At 40.0% G+C, this 18059-nt stretch overlaps 1 protein-coding gene and 1 long non-coding RNA gene across 16 annotated transcripts in view; one reads left to right on the top strand and one right to left on the bottom strand.

Moving 5' to 3' along the window:
* The window catches only part of LOC137380025 (forkhead box protein P1-like), a 621483-nt gene that overhangs the window by 122735 nt on the left and 480689 nt on the right, over positions 1–18059 (top strand). The window lies entirely within an intron of this gene.
* Positions 9866–18059, bottom strand: part of LOC137380027 (uncharacterized) — a 33602-nt gene continuing 25408 nt past the window's right edge. Inside the window, exons 2-3 of the long non-coding RNA XR_010976953.1 lie at positions 10167–10235; positions 9866–10053 (exon numbers count right to left, since the gene is read on the bottom strand). This is a non-coding gene — a long non-coding RNA (uncharacterized lncRNA). The remainder of the gene's footprint in view (positions 10054–10166; positions 10236–18059) is intronic.

Here is an 18059-nt window from a genome sequence, read left to right on the forward strand (position 1 = left end):
GGGAAGAAAATGTCATAAGTGAGAGCAGGAAAAATTAAAGCTTTGAAATACCAAAATTCCTTGATTTCATTTTCATTATTCAGCTATCATTGCCTCCTGATAATGGCAACTCTGTGGAAATAAATAATGTTTATTCTAAAAAAAAATTATCAAATGTTTTTGTGCTGAAACGGGCAAGGCTTTTTGATTGTCAGTCTTATGAAGTCTAGCAAGGAATAGTATTATTAGATAAACCTTCAGTGACCAAATCTCATTTCCTTTTCATTATGGTGTCAAAATAATTATACATAGGTAATTTGTGGTGGGAATTGTGGAATGAGCAGAAAGATCAATTGCTGACGACCACTTGCAGCTCGTGTTCTTAACTGGGTTGAGTTAAACAGCAGAATGTGAATGCTGATAGAATAGGTGGCATAGTACACTGGTGCGACACAGCATGCAGAACATTACCGATATACTGTATAATTGGAATCCTGCTATAATGAAAGCTTTCACACATGGAAAATATTATTGTGTCTGCTATATTGTATGGAGTTAAAACTGCAGAATCTTCTTGCCATTCTGAGCTGAAATTCAAATCAAGGAATATTTGTAGTGTTTCCTTTCAAATAATGCAGAGATTTTGAAATCATTTGTGGTATTTTTCAATTAAAATTAATTAATAATTGTGTAAGCAAGCATTTAACATTTGGAAATACTGTCATTGTCATTTTATTAGCAAAAATCCATCAATAACTTTTCCTGCTTTATGTCAAGAAGACTTGGGTAAATTTAACTACTCATCTTTATATTATATATTGTTGAACTTGTAGAATTGGCCCAAAACTGAATAAAACAGCATATCATAGCTATTCACAAAACAAATAAGAAAACTAGTGAATTCACACCCGCCTATTTTGTTATTGTACTTGTTTAGGCATGTTTTACATTGCCTGTATTTGAGGTTATTGGTTACAAATATATCTTTTTCAAGATGCAGGGTAACAGAAGAACACAAATTTTGGTTATACTTTTAGAGCATAAGCAAGCATTTCTGGAGGGGTAGGGTGTGGGGTGGGGGGAACCCAGCTTTGGCATTTCTAGTATAAATGTGTCTGTGCCTTTATTCACTTGAATGTATACATTGGGTATAATCACTTCACAAAAGTAAACCTATCTCCTATATTTACCAGATAGAAATACATTTTGAGTCTGCTTTTCCATTTTAAACTTCATATTGCTTGAATCTGAAAGCAGATTCTGACAAAGACTTTTTCTGAATCTTAATATACCACATCGTCTGCTGTTCTAAAGCTGCCTTAGACTGTGCACAGGTCTTAGGGTTTATGTGGGGAGGCCACATGTTTAAAATTTAGCATTCTCAAGTGACATTTGATAGGACTTTCAGAATCCTTTTATAAAGGAGCTGATCCATTAACATCACCCGCTCCTGCTGTAGTATACAAGATGTTCTTCCTTCCAAAGAGCTGTACATAATCTTTTGTCAGGCCAGTAACTGATTTTTTTTAAAGCCCGGTGGGCAATACTTGTGTCCATGCGTAACATAGATAGACCGCAGTAGTCAGCAGCTGCATGCAATTTTAACTACACTCATTGAGCTGTAATAAAACAATATAAGCATCGCTCGGGGGAAAGATTGTATGCAGTTATCCTTAGACAAGGCTTGAGCATATGAATGCAGAGCTGGATGACAAGAGGATTTTCAGATTGTGTTTTGATTGAATTGCAGAACTTAACAGGTCTAGAGTGTCAGTGGAGAGCTAATGTTTGCAGTATTATAAAAGTTTTGCTCATGAAGAGATTCTTGTGGTAAAACATTCAGCAGATTCTTTTTGGCAACTGAGAACAATGAAGGGGTGAGTCCACATTTGGACAGGAGCACACTTTGCTGGGCTCACCCATAATAATGCATTTAAGACAGAGAAATTATGAAGGTTAACAGGAAAGACCCAGGTCCAGGAGTGATTCCAGGCAGCTGGCAGCCAGGAGAATCGGAAACACACCACCAATGAAAACTGCAGTGAAAAGCAAATTAAACCCCATATCTGCCATCTCACTTGCTTTTCTGTACTTTCCTGTTTGGACTTGAAGGTGATTACAGTCAATGCAGTGACAGTTGACGGAAGCTCTGCTACAAGAGTATTTATTTACAGTGAATCGCGGTGATGCTGTGCAGGATGCGGTTTCACGCAGGATGTGCAGTCCCCACCCCCTGGTTTGATCATTTTTTTTTTTAAAAAGCAACTTGATTGCTAAGGCCACAGTATTTCAGGAGAAAGTATTGTGTAACATGCCCCTGCTTGAAATACACTTGTAGTGCAACATCATAGGAAGTTCCTTTATAGGGTTGGAAGCCCAGGATCAAGGCAACTTCACATTCAGAAGTGAAATGTGCCAAAGATAACGTTTGGGCATTGAAAGTGGGAAGTGCGCATCTTGAATGTGCTGCTGGTTATTATTACAGTTGCAGAAAGTTTAAAATTCAAATTGGTAGCTTCAGAGATAGTCATGGTAGTACCATTAACATTTAAAAAAATCATTACTGTAAACCGAAGAAATAAAAAGTATTCAATAATTTTCTGAAAGCAAAAGTAATTAGATAATCATCTTACTTGGCCTGGGCTTGTTTCAAGGTTTGTTCATAGGTGCCGTAGACAGTAGTTAGTGACAGTGCAGCAGACCTACAAAGAACTGCAGGCAGTATCATGCTTTAAGGAAAATGTCTTTTGTTTTAACTGTAATATTGCATGATAAAATTTGAATTTTGTCAATGTGAAAAAATTCTAACTTTTTTGAAAACTATTTTCACATATGGTTCTTTTTAACCTTTTTAACTTTTTTTTTAAAAGCTGTGTGCTCTCTTTTTATGTAGCCAGAAATGCTTTTTTCCTTGTGATAACGTAAATTTTCTCCAAGTACATTTCAATCCCAGTGTGAAAGTTTTCTTGCGATGTCTCCCTTATATATTTAATATATATGTAAAATATTATGGGCCAGTTAAACATGCAGTCATTCATTTCTGTAATTTTAGGACTTTTGTGTGTATTGTTCACTTTCCTAGTCTAGTATTGGTAGTATCTGGGCTGTCTTAAATATCCACTATTGAGTGGAAGTTTGTACTTTAAATCAATTCTATAGCAGTCTCCTGGTGAGCCTGTCCTTTGACATCTAATACCTGCACAATTTGAATACTGGTATATGCAATAAGAAGCACAGCTGTGAGCCTAAGAGTTATTGTTATTATTGCTAATATTGATTCTAATGCTACCCCTGTGCAAAAGTACATTTTTTAAATCACCAACCTTCTCTCCTCTAGATGTTGACCCTTTGCTGGTGCATGGTTCCACTATACTTCTCACACTCCAGTATTTTGCTCAAGTGCATATTATTCATAATTTTGGTAGTGAGTCTTGACACGTTTTTAGTGCAGGTGTGTAGATAACCCAACTAAAGCAAGGTTTCTGTCTGCTTTTCACTTTGTAACCCCAAATTTGGCTCTTCTCCCTCTGCCTTAGCTAAAATGGCTACCTCAACACAGACCAAGGATCAAACCTGGGACCTTCCTGGTCTGTGGAGCTGAGCTATCTATTGGATAAACTCACTGAACGATCAGAGGAGCAAGAAGTACAATTTTTAAAATTTAACAGGCAGTTAATGGTTTGTCTCCGTTGCTTACATATAAGGATAGATTTCCAGTCCCAGTGCAGAGCATCATATGCGATCCATGCAATACTGGGAACTTGGGTGTGGAGGTCATTGGCTCCAGCAGGATTTTCCATTCATTAATAAAAGTGGATCTAAAATCCTGTGGAGCCCACTGACCTCGTAACTGAACTCTCAATATGTGCATCTGGTGCACAAAGTTATAAAACCTACCTTATAGTATTCACACTGAAAAGTGTAATTGATGCAGGAATTATCTAGTTGTTTGCTTTGAAATGCGTGCTCGTCCATATCTAGCTCAGTGGTTCCCAAACTTTACTTATTGCGTACCCCCTTCCAGATCTACCAGCTGCCCGTGTACCCCTACCAGTATTTAATATTTTAACCCCTTTAGTACCCAAGCATTGTACAAAATGCACAAATTATAATACACTTGTATACAACTTAATGGCTTACCTAGTACTGTTTGCCATTAAAGTGACTGATGCGCTTGTTTGTTCAAGTATAGGCACATAATGTTTGGAGTGGTAGGCGATAGGTTGAATTGTAAGTTATTTTCTACACAAAGGCACTGATGATACTTGATCTCATTCCAGTGATTGATGAAGATCCACTTTCACACAGGTAAATTGTAGCAAACGGTAGCAAAACCTCGACAGTGCTGTCTGACACTATAGGGATCTGTTTGCATTTGGACCCAAAACTTAGCAAACTGCTGTTGTTCTTCAGTCCAGCATTTGTTGCGATATCCAGGAGGTTCTTTTGATCTTTTACTGACAAGTCTTGCGTCATGGGTACTGTGAGAAGTGTAACAGACCCACTGTTTGCACTTCCCATTGAGGGAAAGCAATCACAGAATTGCCTCACCAGTTCAGTGAGATATTACTTGATGCCACCTTTAACATTGCTCAGCAACAGTAGTTCATTTGTTGTCCACAAAGCGAATGCAGAATTCCAGCTTTTTTTTTATCATTGAGTCAGTTTTGTCCTGGGCATTGCAGATGATTGCACACAGCCCTTGAAGCTGTAGATGTAGTTCATTTAGGTGAGAAAATACACCTGACAGTAGCCCAGCCGTGGCAACCAGATTGTGTCATGCAGACACAGAATGGGGATGTGTGGTCTGTAAAGAATAACTTGACCTCAGAGTGAAGTACAAAGAAACATCGAAGACTTTGCCATGTGACAGCCATCAAACCTCCATGTGGAGCAATAGGTTAATGTGCTCCCTTCCCATCTCATTAAATAGAGCAGAAAATATTCTGGAATCCAAAGATCAAGCTTTTATAAAGTTTACCATCTTCATAGCATTGTCCAGGACCTCCTTCAGTTTGGTAGGCATGCTCTTGCTGGCGATTGCTTCCCTATGTATCCTGCAATGCAGCCACATCGCATTCAGAGCGGCTGCTCTGATACGCATCACATCTCCGACCAGTCATTGACTTTGCTCCATTGGTGCAGATGCCAGTACATTGTGATCAGATGATATCATGTTGATTAATGAAGCTGTCAAGCAATCGGCAAGTCTTCTCATTGTTGTTTGTTTAGACAGCTTCTGCCAAAACAAAACGTCCTCTTGCATTGCACCTTTGTAAATTATACCTTAAGTACAACAGAAGGTGAGCTAAACCTGCCACATCTGTGGATTGTCCAGCTGCAGAACAAAGCACTAGGTGCCAATATTCCTTCTAAGCTGCACCACCACAACCCAAAAGTCCCTGCGCAGGCCATCCACAAATCAGCTCCTTGTGTACTCAGCTGCGCAAAATAATTCAAAGGCGCTTTGACACTTTAACAAACAATACAGAAACATTGCTGGCTGGTAATGACACTGTTCACTAATTGAGTTAGGGCATCATTGGTCATGTAATTCATTTGACGTCGTTTGATAATGGCACTGACAACTAATTTTTGAGCCTTCACTTCAAGCATAGTACTTACCATGTCTACAGCCACAGATAGTAGTCATTCTTCTGCTATGGTATGACATTTTCCTTACTTCACAATTCGGTAACTCACTATAAATGAGGCTTCAAGGGCCTTAATATTGTCATTAGCAGCAGATAAGCATGAAACCGTATTGCTCGCCATTATCTGCGCCAGTATTCTGCTTGAAAAATTTTGGCAGTTTTTTCTTGCTGTTCATGTTTTGGCTCCAAGCATCTGTGCGGAAGACAAACAAGAAATGCTGGAAATACTCAGCAGGTCTGGCAGAATCTGTGGAGAGAGAAGCAGAGTTAACATTTCAGGTCAGTGACCCTTCATCAGAACAAATGAAGGGTCACTGACCTGAAAAGTTAACTCTGCTTCTCTCGCCACAGATGCTGTCAGACCTACTGAGTATTTGCAGCGTTTCTTGTTTGTGTTTCAGATTTCCAGCATCTGCAATATTTTGCTTTTGCCTGTGTAGAAGAGATGGTTTTAGGCTGTAACTCTACAGGACTTCACCACATAACACACACAGCGATTGAGGAAATTCAATGGCTCCAGTCCAAGTAAATCCTATTTCAATGTACTTTTTGTCATACCTATGTCTCTTTGATATAGATCCTGTTTTGTGCATGGTGTCAAGGTTTGGCTTTGCAGGCTGAGATTTGCATGTTGAAACAGTATTCATTGTCTCACCAGCAATTTCAGCAAGTACACTGATGATAGCTGGACAAATTTCATCACTTTGCTTCTCATCACTGATACTTTGTGTGCTCTAAACATTGCCTGTCTTTAACCATCTGTCTATTTTTCACTGTTATGTCCCAGTAGATGTAGCTATAGTGCGACGTGCAACTGAATATAACGCTCCCAGCCTCCATAAAACACCAACTATCTCCATCCTCCGTAACAAGCACCAACTGTCTCTTCCTCCACTCCACCCCCCCCCGCCCTCCCTCCACTCCATCCGTCCCTATTAGGTCCTACTGTCAGATGCAGGCTATAATAATTCACTGGTTCATAGTGTCTGGTGTTGTACATATGGCTCTCTTAAGGCAACGAACACTTACGGAGTCTCTTGGAAGCTTCCTCTGTAACTGGATTACTTCAGTAAACAGCCCAAGCATGATGATATGATGATGTCATACCAATCTTACCCACGTTTTTAGCACATCCCAGGATTTCAGAGCCCTCTCGCAAGATCGAGAGGGGCTTTATTTTACTGAGAAATTGTGCACTGTAAATGAAGAAAGAGCAATGGAGGAAGCACACGCAAGGGAAAGTGGAGGGAGTTCAGGAGAGGGAGCATGAGGGGAGGGGATATGCAAAAGGAATCCGTTATTACACAATTTCTCCTGCGTACCCACCAGAAATGTCTCAGGATACACGTACCACAGTTTGGGAACCTTTGATCTAGCTGATGTAAATGGCATATAGTTCTGAAGCGATCTCACTCAATTCTCATTCCTTGCATCAGATTATACTTATAAAAGTGGGTGCCATTAGATTCAGTAGCACTCCATATGTTCAACGTTCTCCACCTTTTCTACGGTACTGGTTTCCTGACGTTCTGCAATCAGTTATTTCAGATTTTGAACAACATATTTTGTTTCATAATATTTGAGCTAGGCTGATGGTTAAGTAAGTAAATGTACTGTTATAAGGAATGTCCCCACTAAGCTGTGTGGGTACGCGGCTGCGTGGCCAAGCAACTGCCCTGGAAAGTACCACGCAGGGAATGTTCTGTGATAAATTACTCGTGCTCAGAGAAACTGCACAACAACTAAATCTTAAAGGGAACATTTGTCATAAGTAGGTAAATGCTAGTCTGTTAGTGAGATTTTCACGCTGTGCTAAGGTAGCTGATTTAGTTGTGGATACAATATTCAGTTCTCAGCATCATGGGTTAGGGAGAGGAGAAAAATTAGCCGGATCACTGATGATGACTATCCAGTGATTTCAGGATGAAAGCGCTTGTGTGGATTTGAGATGAAGGCAGCATTGAACCTCTACTGGTCAAACAACATGCTAACATTCACTCTTTTGGTACCCATGTAAAGTATGCCCACTTTAGGAATGCACTGGGGGCTACCAGCACCAGTGGGGATAATGCATCAACATTGGTCACACCTTCAGTTAGAAGGAGAGAAAATTGGCTGGTTAAAACCTCTTGGCTCATATTTCAACCATTGGTTTGTACCTACAATGTAGACATCAACACCATTTGGAAACTCAACTCAAGAACTGACTGCAAAAAAAAAGTGAAAGATTTTGATTGTATTGTATTTCAAATGTGCCTTTTGGTGGTCACCGTAAAAGCGAGGCAGTGCCTTAAGATATTCATCTTGAGAGAATAAATTCTATCAAATGAAAATTGGCACCTAATTGGAGAAAGTGGAAACGCGGGTGCAGCTCTCCAACCCAAGCATTTCTTTCCTGCCATTTCAACTTGTGTGTCAGAAGTTGTACAATGGAAATGAGCAAAACTTTATATGTGACAATCTGAATAAATCTATTGCAACTTGTGACAACCTGAATAAATCTCTGGCCACATGAGAAAAAAAGTCTTAAGCGTCCAAAATATTTTCTAGCAAACTTAATCGATTGTTGATGAATAAGGTACCTTAACTATAAACATTAAAAGTACTGGGGCAAACTTGATTTAACTGTTTGAAGTACATGTTCTTACTGTTCGTGGAATGTGAAAACTACACCATTATTACCTAGTAAGAACAAATTCAGATTGTTAGCCAAGTTGGTCCAGTTAATGGTAGTGGTAGTGTAGCAAAGTACAGTGCTATAGTCTGGTATGATCAATGATTTGAGCCTTTGCTTTGCTGAGTGTGAAACTGAGACCCAAAGTGAAGTCGACCATTAGGTACATAGAATTAATCCACTTGATTTCATCTAGACAGACTTTGAGAATGTAAATGTTTGTGTTCAAGTTGTGCTGTGCAGCAAGTTTTATCTCTTCTAAAATTTGTGGGGTTTGTAATTTATGGATGGTTGTGTTTTGGATTTTAGATTTAACGATATGTTACAAAATGAGAATGTCTGTCTGATCACAATATTACCAGTTCATGTACATACATGCTACATTAGTGTTAAATCTAAGATGGCAGAATGGAGCTTAAAACCCCTTTTAAGGCAGGCCTGGGCTTTAAGTTCTGTTTTAGAACATTAATTTTACTTGCTAGAATCATCAAGTTAAAACTCAATCATAAAATGAGGCCTATTGAAAAACTGATTTCCCTTAATACATCTTGAGCAGGTTGTTTACTACATACTTATGTTCTTTCAGTGAACAAACATGGTTTTGTGGTTTGATCTCAGGGTGTAACTATATTTTGATATTTGTTACAAAATATGTTTGACGCTGGTAATAACAGTAGCATTGAAATGTCAGTACAACTACTGCCTGCATGTCGGCACTAGTCCAGTGACTTTCAAAGGGATGTTTTATTGATTCTGTAATTGCATACAGTAGAATGGACACATTGTCACTGCCCAAGGGCAAGGAAAGCCCCTGTATTGAATACATCTGCTATATCCACATATACAATCAAAACATTTGACATTTCTGGGTAGAAAAAGCTGCACTTTGAACTGTTAACTATCCCATTAGCCTTTCTTTTTCTGAAGCACCATCTTATAGTGAGGGATAAGACTCAGTAAAACACAATTGCTAACTTTTTAATAAAATACTCACTGCAGCTGGTGCTTATTTACTGTCATTGTTGTAGTGGTCTCTGTACTACCCAATACTGTCTGAAGAGAGCACTCATTGTCAAGGGACTCTTGTCTTCTCTGTTGGGGACTATAAAGTGATAAATAATAAATGTACAATTGTGTCCTGTACACCGTGTTTCTGATACTACATAAATCCATTCTTTCCCTTGAGTGCATATGCACGTCTTTGGGACCTGCTGTTGTACCGTTCCTTAACACAGTATGCACAGCCGTTCTGGTGAAAACTGAGAAAAGCTTTCTCAAGGGGTTAGTGTATGAGGTACCTCACTTGTTGTCACAAGAAGCATGATTATATTCACAGTCTCTATCAAGGGATGCAGCAGTTTTCATTCAGAAGTGACTGTGTCAGGTAATTGAAAGGAAAGGAGAGACATCACATTTTATCCTCTGCTATACTCAGAGGGCCCAAGCCTGTTAAAGAGGGTTAGACATAAACAGTAATGAAGAGGAGTGCTATAATGAGGCAAGACAGACACCCTGTAAAAAGGAAAGATTTATTCAGTCGATTATGAGCTTCACGCAGACCTCATTTGTCTTATTTACACAACATTACAATTGGTTCACCTTTACTGGGTGTTCTCTCTTCAGTTGTTTTCACTTGAATAGTCAAATTCCAGCAATGGCAAATGTGTGTTCTCATTTTCAGAAACCGTAACCTTTGTGGTTGTGTCAGAGTGCTTTATTTTGAAGCTGAGACTCCATGGTTTCACCCTGGTCAAAAACCAACACCAAAAAGTAAAACCCAATTAAAGGTTTCAGAAAAAAAATCCATGACTCAATATCAAACAGTTTGAGAAACACAAATCACTTCCTTTTATACTAACCAGCATGTAAGAGGTATTCATTAGGTATGAAATTTATCATAAAGTCCTGCAGTAACAGCACTTTCTTTCCTGTTTCAGCACAAAGGAGACATGTTTTAGTTGTGATCATATCAGGAGAGATCAACACACTCAATAAAACTAAATATAGAAAAAATATTTTCGTGTGATTTGAGTGGGAATGTAATAAAATAGCAAGCATCTTTGTAGTTGGTGTATCATTTTTATTCAGATCCCTCTCAACAAGGCCGAAATATAAACTAAAGATCAGTATTAACTGAAGTTCTAAATTTGTTATCTGAAGAAATATTAAGTTTGTTGTGTTCTTTTTGCTAGAATATGATATAAAGTATAAATTTAAAGTATTTGGTGTTGATTGTATTCACATTTGTGTATCTGAAATTAAAACTTCAGTGCAAAGCAATGTGATGATCAGGGGTGGCGCAGTGGTTAGCACCATAGCTCCAGCGACCCAGGTTCAGTTCTGGGTACTGCCTGTGTGGAGTTTGTAAGTTCTCCCTGTGACTGCTTGGGTTTCTGCCGGGTGCTCCGGTTTCCTCCCACATGCCAAAGACTTGCAGGTTGATAGGTAAATTGGCCATTGTAATTTGCCCCTCGTGTAGGTAGGTGGAAAATTGAGGGAAGGTGAAGATGGGAGAGGGAAATGGGATTAATGTAGCATTAGTATAAATGGGTGGTTGATGGTCGGCACAGACTTGGTGGGCCGAAGGGCCTGTTTCAGTGCTGTATCACTCTATGACTAAGTCTTAATGGGAATTTTTGTAAGTACCTTTTATCATGAATCATTAAAAGATTGCTCTTACTGGTTTATGTTCCAAATTACATTTCATTGCTTCAATATGCCTTAGAGATTGGCAAATAAGATAACTACTTTTGTAATGGCAAAAGTTTTGTACTTTCCTGTTTGTGTATTTTAATCTGTTCTGTGACAGCAATGTAATGAAGAGACCAAAACAGAAGTGCCACTTTATATAACAAATTTAAAAAATCCAGTTCTTGAAAACGTGGCACATGACTACCATATGCAGTATATTGATCCTGTACCCAGCAGGCACTCCATGGGAATTCTGATTATGGGAACTGCCATGCTCCAAGATAACGTGTAGGAAAGCCACAAAGTGTGTATTAAAAGGAAGAAGAGGATAATCACTGCTTTTCTCACTCGTAACAGTCTAATATAAATAATGTGTGAGAGAGAAACAAAAAATAACATAAGATCATTACTCTTGTTTTTATTTTACAGTTGACATTTTGCTAAGATCCTAAGTCATATTCAATCAAAATTGCTCTTGATTTAAGTGGGCACAATAAAATGCACAAAGATGCACCTTGAACACCAATTTTCAATTGTTTAAATACTTCATTATCTACATTTTACCGAAATTCCAGACGGTCAACTCAGTAAGTCAAATAAATGGTAATGTTGATGTTCAATTTTCATTAGTGTTAAGTGCATCACCGTTTAAAATTAACCATTTTATAATGTCTTATATTTTCCAAGTTTAAAGCATCTTAGCTGGTCATAAACTAGTGTATTCAGGATAGATAGGAGCAGGAGTAGACCATTCAGCCCCTCATGTCTGTTCAGCCATTTAGTGAGATAATGGGCTGGATTTTATGGACCCCTCTGAGACGGGGTTGGATGTTGGCGGGGTGGGGGGGGGTGGTGATGGGAGGGACGAAGGGCCTGTCGTCAAGCGATTTTGCCAGGGGTGGGATAGGCTGATGAAGGCCTTCCCGCTTATGGGCCAATTGAGGCTCTTAAGTGGCCTATTAACAGAAACTTAAGGGCCTCTTCCTCCCTGCCACTGGAATTTAACCAGTGGCGGGAGTGCCTCCGCCACGCAGGGAGGGTGCCCAGTATTATGAGGCGCCCTCCCTCCAGTATTTGGAGGGGGAGGGGGTCCCTCCTCCATGGGCAATCTGTGGCCCACAGAGGATCCCCGCCAGTAAAACCTCCAGCTCCATGAACCCCACCCCCCCTACCCCCACTCGTTGGGGCCTTCTGGACTGGACCTGGCAACTCCGCCTCATTTACCTAATGTTCGAGCTTCCAGTGCTGGGGCTAGGTCCAAGGCCTCTGCAATACCGGCAGTAGCCACCGCTCCCAGTGGTACTGCTGATACTGTTGAGCTGCCAGCCCTGTAATTGGCTGGCAGCTCTTGGAGGCAGGATTCCTATCTTTAAAGGGATGAAGAACCCAATGCCGGAAACTTTGCTTCCAGAACAATGGAGGATCACGCCCGGGGGGGGGGGGGACTTGAAAAGGCTGAGGCTGGGATTCCCTTGCCTTTTTTGGCCCAGCACCGAGAGCCCCGCCGGCTGCACAAAATGCAGCCCAATGTCTGATCTGTATCCTAATCTCATCCACCCACCCTGTAAAATTATTAATTGACATAGCATATACTGCTCTTTGTGGGAGAGACCTGCACACTTCTTCTACCCTTTGCGTGAAGAAGTGTTTCCTAGCTTCGCTCCTGAGTGGCACTGATTTTAAGGTTATATCCCCTTGTCCTGGACTCCCATCAGTGGAAAATAATTCTATCTACCCTATCAATTCCTTCCAAAATCCTAAAAACCTCAATCAAATCACCCCTTAACCTTTTATAATCCATGGAATACAAACCTAGTTTATGTAATTTCTCTGCATTTTAACTTTTGGAGCCCTGGTAACATTCTGGTAAACATCTGCACTCCTTCCAAGGCCAGTATATCCTTTCTAAGGTGTCGTGTCCAAATGTGTATACAGTACTCCAGATGCGGTCTAACCAGGGCTTTGAATAGCTGTAGCAAAATTTCCTTCCCCTTATGTTCTAGCCTCCTAGTTCTAAAGGCTAAAATTCTGTTAGCCTTTTTGATTATTTTTTGCACCTGATCAATACATTTTAGTGATCTGTGCACGTGGACCCTTAAATCTCATTGAACCTCCAGTGTTTCTAGCATATCAGCATTTGAAAAATTACTCAGATCTTTCTCTTTTTGGACCAAAATGGGTGACCCCATATTTACCTGCATTGAAATCCACCTGAGACAGTTTTGGCCTACACTTAATCTATCAATGTCTCTATTTTATGCTCCCATATACACAACGTACTATGCCACCAATCTTTGTGTCATCAGCAAACTTGGATATATGGCTGTCATACAGATGCACTTCAACATTTTCATACCCATAGATAATGTGATAGCACAGTAAAATGGAATATTAAATCATAGAACCAGAGAGAATCATGGCACGTGGGTTGGCACATTCATTTCCCTTTACCACTTTAGTTTTTGTTCTCAGTTATGCTGTTGTGGAAGAAGAACAAGCAGAGGTCAAATGTTTCTGTACAGAAAGAGAGGAAATTTTGAGGTAGATTCATCCCTGAGCTGTCGTTGCACATCTCTTAGCAACAGGATCAAAATACCGTAGCTGAAGTAGTCCAAGAAAATGTCACCCACCTTCTTGACCACAGATAGCCTCTCCATCTTGTGCATTAAGATGGATGAAAAATCAGTCACAAGATCTGAAGGGCTTGTTCTTGTTTTTAATACTTGCAGAGAGAGGAGGTATTCATTCCAGTGATCAGCAGGATTTGAAACTAAGTATCAACACAAAATCAGAGCTCATGAAATTGGGGGTAATATGGATTGAGGATTGGTGAACAGACAGAAAAGAAGATTAGGAATAAACAGGACATTTTTGGTTGTTGGGCTGCAACTAGTGGAGTGCTACAAGGATCAGTGCTTGGGCCTTAGCTATTTACAGTATATATCAATGATTTAGATAAGGGTCCGAGTCTAATGTATCCAAGTTTGCTGACAATGCAAAGCTAGGTGGAAAAATAAGCTGTGAAGAGGATGCCAAGAGGCTGCAAAGGGATATAGGCAGGTTAAGTGAGTGGGCAAGAATGTCGTAGATGGAATATAATATGGTAGGAAAAATACTTTGGTAGGAAAAATAGTAAAGCAGATTTTTTTTTACATGGTGAGACTGAGAAATGTTAGCATTCAGAGGGACTTGGGAATCTTTGTACGAGAATCACAGAAAGTTAGCATGCAGGTACAGGAAGCAATTAGCGGGCTTTGGATTATCAGTCATTGATTATATTCAAGACAGAGATCAATAGATTTTTGGGCTTTAAGGGAAACAAGGAATATGAGGATAGAACGGGAAGGTGGAGTCGAGGTTGAAGATTAGCCATGATCTTATTAAATGGTGGATTAGGTTTGAAGGACTGAATAGCCTACACCTGATTCTATTTCTCATCTCTGAGAACAATGCCCTGCACAGGTAGGTACTCAGCCATTCTTTTAATATTCATTCTTGGGATATGGGCATTTCAGCAAGGCTGGCTGTTACTGCCCATCCCTTGTTACCCTGAGAAAGTGCTAATGGGCCTTCTTGAACAATTGCATGTAGCGGTTTGATATAACTGAGTGGCTTGCTAAGCTACTTCAGAGGGCTTTAAGAGTTAACCATGTTGGTGTGCAACTGGTGCCACATATAGGCCTGAATGGGTACAGACAAAGATATCCTTCTCTAATGGACATTGATGAGCCAGTTGAATTATTAGGATATCGTCACCTTTACTGATACCAGTCTTTTATTTCTAGATATTTTGTAACTGAAATTACGTTTTTAAGCTGCCACGGTGGGATTTGAACCTTTGTTCTCTGGATTATTAGTAAGGGCTAGTATTAATTTACTATTCCAGTAATATAGCCACTACACTGCCATGCCCCATATGTGTAGAAGGTAATGCCTAACTTCAGTGGGGGTGTAAAACAGGTGGTAATGGATTGGCCACCTGTTACATACCTCACCTGAACAAAACTCATTCTAAAGGTAGGACATTGAATAATAATCAAAAATGGCTCACCATATTTACCAAGTACAGCCTGGGAACCAATCTGGGACTTCCTGGTCTATGTGCCTTGGTTACATGTTCTTTTACAAGAACTTGGCTTTTCCTCCTTTTGTCCCTTCTTAGTTGGTGACTACAAATGCACTTTTATCAGGGCACCGTTGAGGGTTGAGTGCATAAATGCATTATCTGATGTGGTACTTAACTATACTGACTAGGAGAGTCCTGACTTTTGTCTCTGGTCTGTGCCTAGTTTGGTGATTTCAACTGGTATTGTAGTAGGAGTGCTGTGATTGGCCTCAGTGGCTTCACTAGTGACAGGAAAAATATCAGCGAGGGCTCCTATTCCTGATTGCTAACCAGTGACCCATTCTAGGAAGTACATGCATACAAATTTTTATGAGAACAGAATTGAGCTCAGCAGTGATGCCCTTGTGATAAAAATAGCTTGCTGGCACTTCATGCCATTTGAACAAGGTACCAGAGGTAAAGGCTTGCTACCTGACCCGAACCCGATGGGACACGATGACATGTGTCGGTTGCAGGTCGGGTCCGGCATTCGGGCTCGGGTCGGGCTGGGTCGGGCATGCTGTATCACAGGTAAGTGGCTCCAATGTTAATTTAATTTTTGGACTAGAAAGTTGGTTTTGTTAGTTATTTTAAGCTTGTGCAGATTAGCAACAAAGTGAAAAACACAAGGTAAGTTAACTGATGGTCGGGTTGGGCGCAGGAAAAAATGGAAGGACTCGGGGCGGGTCGGGCTCGGGTTGGATGTAGTTCTGTCAGGCTTGGGTCGGGTTTTTTTTTACAGACCTGAGCAGGCCTTTAACCAGAGGGCTGCCAGTATCAATGGACCCACAATTCAGTACTCTCAGAGGAGGAGTGATGAAAATTGTTGGGGAGGGTGTGGGTGTGAGGGCTGAGGGAGATGACAAAAAAAAAATTAACCCTTCAAAAAAAATCAATTTACATGCACATTTTTAATTACCTCTATATGATACATCTACTTTTCATATTTAGGAGCAGGAGTAGGTATTCAGCCCCTTGAGTCTGCTCCACCATTCAACTAGATCATGGCTGATCTTCTACCTCAACGCCATTTTCCTGCACTGTTATAGCATCCTTTATAATAGATTCTCACATTTTCCCTACTATTGTTGTCAGGCTTACAGATCTGTAGTTCCCTGTTTTTTCTCTCCCTCCTTGCTTAAATAGTGGGACTACAATTGCTACCTTCCAATCTTCAGGAACCGTTCCAGAATCTATAGAATCTTGGAAGATGATCAACGCATTCACTATCTTCACAGCTACCCCTTTCAACCTTCTGGGATGTAAATCATCAGCTCCAGGGGATTTGTCAACTTTTAGCCCCATTAATTTCTCCAGTGCTATTTTTATACTAATATTAATTTCTTTCATTTTCTCATTCTCACTAGTCCCTTGGTTCTTTAATATTTCTGGGAGTTTTTTAATCTTCCTCTGTGAAGACAGACACAAAGTATTTGTTTAGTTTTTCTGCCATTTCCTTATTCCCCGTCTTTGTCTGTAATGCGCCCACAATTGTCTTTGCTAATCTTTTCCTTTTTCCATACTTATAGAAGCTTTTACAGTCCGTTTTTATGTTTCTTGCTAGTTTACTTTCATATTCTATTTTCTTTATCAGTTTCTTGGTCCTCCGTTGTTGAATTGTAAAATGCTCCCAATCCTGAGGCTTACTACTACTTTTAGCAACTTTTTAAGCCTCTTCTTTTGATCTAATACAATCCTTAACTTCTCTTGTTAGCCATGGTTGGCTCACCTTTCCGAATGGGTTTTTATGCCTCAAAGGAATGTAAATTTGTTGTAAACCATGTATTACTTCTTTAAATCTACCACAACAACTTGCCCCAATATCTTTGTAGTTTCCTTGTTTAGATTTAAGACCCTAGTTTCAGAGTGAACTACATCATTTTCAAACTTAATGTAAAATTCTATCATTATGGTCACTTTTCCCGAGAGGCTCCGTTACAATGCGGTTATTAATTATCCCTTTCTCATTGCACAATACCAGATCTAAAATAGCCCATTCTCTAGTTGGTTCCTTAACATACCATTTTAGAAAAGCATCTCATATACATTCCAGGAATTCGTCCTCCATAGCATTAGTGCTAATTTGTTTTACCCAGTCTATATGTAGGTTGAAGCCCCCCATGGTTACTGTATTACTCTTGTTACATGCACCTCTAATTTCATGGTTTATATCATGCCCTACAGTGTCACTAATGTTTGGTGGCTTATAAATAACTCCTACCAATGTTTGCTGACCCTTGCTGTTTCTTAGCTCTACCCAAACTGATTCTACATCTTGATCCTCTCTCACTAACATACTCCTCTCATCCTTTATTAACAGCACTACCCACCTCCTTTTCCTTTTTGACACTCCTTCCTAAATGTCAAATACCCTTGAGCATTCAGTACCCAGCCTTGGTCACCCTGTAGCCACGTCTCCGTAATGGCAATTAGATCATAACTGTTTACTTCTATTTGTGCTGTCAGTTCATCTACCTTGTGGCGAATGCTACGTGCATTCAGATAGAGTGCCTTTAATTCTGTCTCTTTATTATTTTCACAACCTCTAGCCTTATCTGTTGACGCAGTCTTAGGTTTGTATGCTCTGTGCCTTCCTGCCAGACTCAAATTATCAATTCCCTCACTGCTACCTTGCTCTCGTGTCTTCCCTCTCCCTAAATTATTGCATCATCCCTCACTTGATCCCTCGCCCTCACTATTTAGTTTAAAGCCCACTCTACCACCCTAGTTATACGACTCGCAGAACAATGGTCCCGGCACGGTTCAGGTGAAGATGGTCCCAATGGTACAGCTGCCACTTTCCCCAGTACTGGTGCCAGTGCCCCATGAATCGAAACCTATTTCTCCCACACCAATCTTTGAGCCACACATTTAACTCCCTAATCTTATTTACCCTACTTCAATTTGCTCGTGGCTATTACCTTTGAGATGTTTGACTTGTATGAATGTGCTACTT

This window comes from Heterodontus francisci, chromosome 19, assembly GCF_036365525.1.
Source record: "Heterodontus francisci isolate sHetFra1 chromosome 19, sHetFra1.hap1, whole genome shotgun sequence".
Classification (NCBI taxonomy): domain Eukaryota; kingdom Metazoa; phylum Chordata; class Chondrichthyes; order Heterodontiformes; family Heterodontidae; genus Heterodontus; species Heterodontus francisci.